Below are 8,318 nucleotides of genomic sequence, written 5' to 3' on the forward strand. Positions count from 1 at the left end.
CATTCAGACAAAAATAATGGTATTCTCATCTGTTTTGTTCCAATATTATTATGAGCTTCTCAATGGATTCCATATTGAGCCCTCAGTTATAACATTAAACCAGCCAGCTCCAAACCACAAGATGATTGAAACATTCTGGTTCAGCTGCTTGCTCCAGCACGTGACAAATCAAGCTGTTTTAAATGCATCAAAAATCATGGGATGCATAAGGAATGCAGGTCAAACACAGTCACAGAGATCTGAGGTTGATAGGAGTGGCATTTGGAGAGGGCCACAGGGGGAGATGATTTCCTGTCTTTCTTTGTGAATTTAAAATAAATTAAGATAGAAAAGGATGTGAAGAGATAGACCTTAGCACATTATGGACCACATCGAGGTTGCCTGAAAAAAATTCCAAAATTCATTTAGCTTAAATATGAAGAGCCTATGACATCCAAGAGGATTATTGAAGAATCTCAACACCCAGCAAAGCCTGGAAGACAGGAACAAACAAATCTACAGACCTGCAGGTATCCATGAACCACATGGACCTATGGACTTCAGACTTTGAAATTATGGAGTGTGCAAACTACAGTATGAGACACAAGACGTGTTCTCTGAATCACTGATTTTTATTTAAAATTCCCTAGTCTGAAAATTGCTGCTGAAAAAATGTCCATTTTCCTTAAAAGAAAACCCCAAACAACCAGTATTTTGAAAAACAACCTTAAAACATGTCAGGAAATACAGAGTTGTGTTTCACCTCCATTGGACATGTCAACTTTGGATGACAGAAATCCTGAAACCTCTGACAAGATTATTAGTCAAAAGCAACAGCAAATTTTTTGGAAAATCATTCAACCTATGGATTTTTACTCTTATTTTTTGAGACTTTTATAACATGTTCTGATGCCATTGGTGGACGTTTTAATTTCAAGTTGAATATTTGATTGTCAGGATAAAACAATGATAGGAATACTGGTGCATTAGTTACAGTGAAGTAATTATCAGTGTGGTTTTGTGTCCTGCTGAGCTCTCCATCACTCTGTCCTGGACTTCTTACACTGCAGTGTTGATTCTGATCAAGCTGAGTATACACAGTTCTTTGTAGCTCTTCTGGATTCATTCAAGGCATCAGAAGTGATTTTTTGGCCAGTGTAAACAATAGTAATGGTGAACTTCAACTCATTTGATGTGGTCTTTGTATTTCAGTAGACCCACAGATTTTTATTTTTTTAATAAAAGCGAGAAATGTAAAAGTGAGTGTAAATGTATATTGCACTTGCATTATTAGCTGGGAATTAGTCTGAGTGCATTACATCAGCCTGAAATATTAATTTTTCAGAATTTTGAGCTCCCTTTTGATTTTGAGGCCAAGTCTTTGAAACATCAACTGCACTGAGCACTGATTACGAGGACTGCTTTGAAAGAAATGCTTCCTATTTTATTATGTTGGCCCATGAGGTCAGAGGTAGATGTTAGTGGGACGGCAGTAGAGGTTGAATCTTCCCAACAAAATTCCACTGTATTTTTGTGTGACAGATGGCAGCAGAGGGACAACCTGACAAAATGGCATCTGAAGTGCTTATGAAAGGGGTGGAACTAGATTCCTCCACGTGGAAAATACTGCACCTGTTGCCATTCATCAACTCTTGCCAACATTTATGGAGACCAAACAGTAGATGTGAGCACAGCAAGGTGATGGGTGGTGCATTTCAGCTGTGGTGACAGCAATGTGAAAGACAAGCCACATTTTCAACAGCCATGTACAGCTGTCACGTCACAAAATGAAGAGCTCGTGTTCATTGTTGGAGAAAATGTAGAGCTAGTGGTGGCAACTATATTGAAAAACAGTGTTTTATAGCTGAGAATGTGTGTTATTGAATAGTGTTATTGTGTTCTTTGTAGTTTCTGTGAGAATAAATAGGAGGCATTACTTATGGAGAGAACTTCGGAGACTTTTGCAAAATCTTTCCTTTTTGCTGTGAATCTAAGCTCCTCTGCTTTATCTCAAAAGCCCAATTCTGCACTACTTATCTGCTTAGGTTCTAATTATCCCATGTAATTTGTAGGCTTAGGGCTGTAGGCTCTTTGTAGTTGATGGAGAGAGACAGCTGCAACTAGAGGTCAACCCTTCCCTTTGTAGGACAGGATGAATTGCTCCCAGGGGCTGTTACTCTCCATCCATTCCTCATACAGTAACCCTATAGAAACAATAGCTATCATGTTGTTTCTTCAGGTAAGTGTCAACACTGAATCACTGAATCATAGAATAGAATCATAGGATCACCAAGGTTGGAAAAGACCTCCAAGATCATCCAGTCCAACCATCCACCAATATTACCACACTAGACCATGTCCCTTAGTACAACATTTAAATGGTTACGAGGTTGGAGGAAACCAGGTCCACAGCCCAGCTGTTTGTATCATCAGGGATCATTCCGCATTCTTCATGACCCAGCACGAAGCAATCCTTCAGGTCAGCAGAAAGATTGAGCACTTTTACTAAAAGTGGGTATTTATGCCTCTAGGGACGGAGATTTCAGGAAGTGATGCTGAAGTGCCATCAGCCATGCAGTTCACCTCTTGCACTCTGTCAGCCCCGGCTCCACATTCTTTGCTCCTGGCCTCCCTTCTCCCCTATCCAGCCCAGCTGCAGCTCATAGTTATGGAAGAGAGCTGGTGTGGAAATTATTTTCTCATGTACCTGGAGACCAGCATAATTTCACATTAGAAGCTAAAATTAAAATCCTATTATAATAAAAGCAACCAGAATCCCGAGGGGACAACATACCAAACATTAGCCGAAAACACCTTCCTGAGCATGCAAAGAAAATCAGGAGGGAGAAGGGCATCTGTTACTAAGATCTGAGTACAAATTCTTTCCACCTGCCATGGGCAGAAAGTCAAAAACCCTTCATTTTCTGCAGAGTGCCTGAGCCGCCCATCTGGATGACACTGTAAACTTCATTAAGTGGTTTCCATCCAGCCTGCATGGATGCTGTTTCAGCCCCGGCCATCAGCGGGGCTGAGGAGGCACCTGGGGATGCTGGTCCTGCTGACCAGCTTGCATTTCCCTGCTAGTGCAGAGAATGATGGAATGCTCTCATTTCCTGAGCAGAAACCACAATGGTTTGTATTTCTGTAGATTTATCGAAGCAGGCTAGAAAATCATTTGTTGGGGCGACTGCAGCCACTACAGGGAGGGAGCTTGATGCAAAAGAGAAGAGCATAGCCTTCAATTAGCACCAGTAAGCTAAGAACAAAAATACAACAATAAATCATAAAATTGAGGTCCTGTTGTGTTCCATGTCAACCATGGACCTTAAAGTCATCGCTGAAGTCAGCAACAGAGCAATGGCCATGCAATGCTCAGCAAAGCTGGGAATACACCCTGTACTTCCAAAGTCCTCCAGGAATATTTCCAAAGGCAGAAATCAAAAAGGGCAGATCCGTGTCTCTCATTCTTCCATAGCATTGCTTATACAGATATGAAGTCCTTTGGAACCACTGTGGTGGGTCGCTTGACAATTTCTTTCATGCACACTGCCATTTTTTCCCTTTCCTGCTATATAATTCTGAATCTGGGACATTGTCTTACACAGATATTGATTGTGCATTCAGTTGTGGCCTTCAGATTTAGGGTGAGCTTAAAAAAGCAAGTTAACAGAATAAGTGCACAAATAGTAATCCTTTCTCAACTGCTCTGGGAGTTTCCCTCAAAGCAATGCTATGTGGCTGGCATTAGGCAGACCAAATCCTTCCAGAGAAAGGCTTCTCATCCCTGCCCAAGTGTTGGTAGAATTTGTTGGATTGTGTGACTAATGCAGTGGGGTGGAAGCAAGGACTTCATTTTTTATTTGGCCATAGCATCGCTCCACACCCGTACACAAGCTATCGGACCACCCAATGCCTCTGTTTTCCCATCACCAATTTATCAAAATGATATCTGAAAACCCCACGATGTGACATTTGTGGAAAGCACGATCTAAAAGCCGGGTTTTGTTATTAAATCTCACCCTGAGTCAGCAAAAGGCTTGAGATTTAGGGTATGCTTCAAGTGCGTTGGGACTCAAACGCCTGATGAAGTGTCGTGCTGAAGCAAGAGGGATTGCTGAGCAGTGGTAACACGCTCCCAGATCAACTATTGCACTTAATTCTTTGAGACTGACAAAGTGCAAGTTGGAACAAAGCCGAATTTCACTGCAGGGGGGGATATGGCACTGAAGTGTCCACCTGCAAACCCATCTCTCCATCAATCCGTTACAGAAGGAGCACAGGACCACCAGCATCTTAACTTTGAACCGGTCTAGGAATTATAGAAACAGAAGAAAGATCTTAATTTTAACACAAATCAGCACCCTGATTTGCCTTTGTGGTCTCAAAGAAGTTTGTATTGTTCTGAAAGCAAATCAAATTCCATAATTTTGGACATGGGTTAAAAAATCATATTCTCGCTTAATCACCAAAATTTGGGGCCTGGCATTTTTAAGAAAAAAATATGTTACATGATACGTGGGATAAAACTGCTGCATTTGAGAAAACAGTAATTCATGCATGCAATGGTTGTATGTAGATGGTGCAGAAGTTTCTGGTTTATTATATTTTTAAAATTCTCTGATTTTGCTTATGATTATTACTGCAGTGGTCTGTTTTGTGCTTGCATTCAAACAGCATTCTGCTTTAATTTATATTTTTATGAATGCATAATAGAAATACGTCTGTGTAGTTCTACACAGAATGACTTCCACTGAACAAAATACCACCCCACAATCTTCCAGCATTTATCTGTTCAGGAAAGGGCAGTCCAGGCTCTGAGCCTGCTGTTAAAGACTGATTTTTACTGTATCTTGTTGTTGGTGGGTTATTTTATTTTTTTCTTTTTAATCCATTCATTTGAACACAGGGTTGAATTCATTTGTTTCAGAGCTCCTGAGCATCTCCTGGGGATACAGTGGAGACAGGCAGTCAGGTCTGATCATGCAAATCCACATGCAGAGTTCGGTTCGAAGCATTCAAAAAAATGATGATAGAAATGATAATAGAAAAAAGTTTATTTGATGTGCTGAACCCGGAGACATTCAAGGTCAGGATGGATGGGGTTCTGAGCACCTGATGGAGCTGTAGGCATCCCTGTTCATTGCAGGGGAGTTGGAGCCGATGGTCGTTAGAGGTCCCTTCCAACTGTGAGGATTCTATGAAGAAGGATGTTGTGTTGCTCATGGATATGCAGAGAAGAGCAATGAAGTTGGTGAAGAGACCAGAAAAAAATAAGAGTTCTGAGGAAGTGTCTGAGGTAACTGGGATTGTTTGTTTAGTCTGCAGAAGAGGAGTCTGAGGGGACACCTCATCACTCTCTGTAGTGACCCAGAAGGAAGTTGTAGTGAGGTAGAGGTCAGTTTCTTTCCTCAAATGACAAGTGATAGGATGTGAGGAAACAGTCTCAGATTGTGCTAGGGAAGATTTAGACTGAACATTAGGAAAAACTACTTCACAGAGAGGATAGTCAAGCATTGGAATGGATGTGGTGGAGTCACCATCACTGAAATATTTAAGAGACTTGGATGTAGCATTAAGGAGCATAGCTTAGTGATGAGACTCAGTACATCAAGCTGATGGCTGGACCTGATGTTCTTGAAGGTCTTTCCAATTTAAATGATTGTCTGATTCTATGATTATCTGATTCTGTTTGGAGGAGGCTGAATGGAAATTGGAAAGATCAGAACAAGAAGGCGAGGAGACAGTAGGGCATCACAGCTCCTATCTTTCTCCCTACTTAAGAAAGAGGAGTGGGATATAACTACCATACATAGCATTTTGTAGGCAGCTGTGGAAGAAGTGGGCAGTAGTTCTGGTGAGCATTTGAGCCAGAGGAAAGAATATTAGTGCCAGTTTCTCTCCATGACACCCCCAACAATCACACGGGGGACAGAGGATGACAACCCATGCACCTTGGTTACATTTCTAAGATCAAACAGAAGGAATCCTGGCTACATGTCAGCCTTAAAAGAGAGATGAACTATACCATAAAGTGATTCTTTCTTCCTGGAATCCCAGTGCAATGGGAACATTTAGCATGCAAGAGAAAGTTCTGCCTCTATAAAATACTTCTTGAGAGTCCAGCAAAACAAACCCTCCTCTTTCCCACAAAAACCTAACACTAGACATCTGAAGAGTCAAAGCTAGCTCAGACAGGAGTAGCAAATAGTCTGGAGACAAATATTAGCACTGCTGTTTGATCACATCAAATTTTCATTGCTCTCCTTCAACGCTAATTCACAAGACATCTTTCAATATACAAGCTCTCCTTCAGTATCAAATGCTGCATGGAACAGAGCAATGAATGGAAAAAAACTGCATCACAAGTTGCGGGAATCGTGAGCAAAGAGCGCGGCCACTTTTTAAGGACTTCATTTTGACTTTCACTGCCACATTCAGAGAAAAGCTAAGCTCATTAAAACTTATTAATAGCTCAGCTGAGCTTATTATTGTTCATACTACAGACCTACTTTGCAGAATGTTTACAAATGAGCAGGTGATTTCATGTCCCAGAGGTTTACCATTAAGTATCTTACAGACAGGCAAAAGATCAACTATAACAACCAGTTAACCACACAAGAACTGAGGCACAGAACATTTCCATGCACACGAAAGATCATAGGGGAAGTTCCTCATCAAGCTGTACCTGAATATAAATTTCTCTTAATCATCAACTTTGCACACAAATAGGAATTTTGAGGTCACAGAATGGCTTGGGTTGGAAGGCACCTCAAGGATCACAAATCTACAACCCCCCTGCCACAGGCAGGGCCACCAACCTCTACATTTAATACCAGACCAAGCTGCCCAGGGCCCCATTCAACCTGGCCTTGAACACCTCTGAGGTGTTCAATACCATGGTCTTGCCATGGTATGTTCCAATTCCTCCATTCACTGCCTAAACTAAAAGTGCAAGAGTTTTATGAACCTATGATAAACATTATATGATGAAAAGCCTCGTGAGCTTCACCATGTATTAGAAGATGGTCTTTCTCCTGAGAACATCTCCAGGAATGGAGCATCCACAACCTGTCTGGGCAGCCTGTTCCAGCAATTCACCACCCTGTGAAGAACTTCCTCATGAAATTCAGTCTAAACCTTTCCTCCTCGAGCTTAAAATCATATAAAACGTTATAGTTTGTCATAGGCTTCCTAGACCCTTAACAAAGGTGTCAATGGCTCAAGATTCTTAGCTTTTTTGGGATGCCAGAGAGATGAGAAAGTGTTATTGCCATGTTATAAAAGAGCAATTTAAACACTGAGGGAAAAATCCATGCCCAACATGAACAAGACCTCTGTCAGCCAATAGCACTCCTAGAAATGAAATCCTGCCAGATTAAAGGCAGATCTTCCACCTCTCATTTCTCGTTTTGATTTCCCTTCTCATTTCTGAAGTGGCTCCATCCCACCCAGGCCAGCAGATTTCCTTCTCCAGAAATCTCAAGTCTTGTTTCCCCTCTGTGTCATGACATAACTCAGTTATCCAAAGCTCACTCCTTGCTGCTACCTCCTGAACTAATTTTCAGCCAACAAAACCAGAGTTACACCCAAATCCACATCGTCCTCCTCAGAGGCAAGAGTCCCACTGCCCTTATCATTGTCCCATCCCCAAAAGCATCCTTGTGACTCAATGCTTCAGCTGTTGTGAAAAGAGCCAAGGCAGGTCTTGCCCTGTAGGATTTCCAGAGGGAGCTGGTGTGCTGCATGCTATGAAGTGATAGCTTATAGACTCAGAATCATTAAGGTTGGAAAAGATCACTAAGATTCCCAAGTCCAACCCCAACCCACCTCATCATGCCCACTGACCACATCCCTCTATGCCACATTCCCACACTTCTGGAACATCTCCAGGGATGGTGACCCCATCACCTCCCTGGGCAGCCTGTGCTGCTGTGCATTGCCACTCTATCTCAGATAAAATTTTTCCAGATAACCAACCTGAGCCTCCCCTGGTGCAACTTAAGCCTCTCATTACCTCTCATCCTAAAAGCTTCTGATACCATCATCCATTTGTCCGTCTTCAGCCCTTATTTCCCCAAGCCTGCATTATCCAGGATGTAATTAAAGTCTTAGCAAACAATCAAAAAAAAAAAAATTCGGAATCATGCCCAAACTCAAGTTTCTTAATTTTGGTGTTCAATACTTTTAACTCCCTTACTGCCAAATCACAAAAGGGTTAAAATCTGCGGGTTTAAAATTAAACCACTTGACACAAGCCAGGCTGAACTTTTAAACCATTAAGCCAACACTGTTCCACTTCAAACAGGAGGCAGCTTGAATGCAGGGTGCTTGTTTTGCAG

The sequence above is a fragment of the Meleagris gallopavo genome, chromosome 6, assembly GCF_000146605.3.
Source record: "Meleagris gallopavo isolate NT-WF06-2002-E0010 breed Aviagen turkey brand Nicholas breeding stock chromosome 6, Turkey_5.1, whole genome shotgun sequence".
In the NCBI taxonomy this organism is placed as follows: Eukaryota; Metazoa; Chordata; class Aves; order Galliformes; family Phasianidae; genus Meleagris; species Meleagris gallopavo.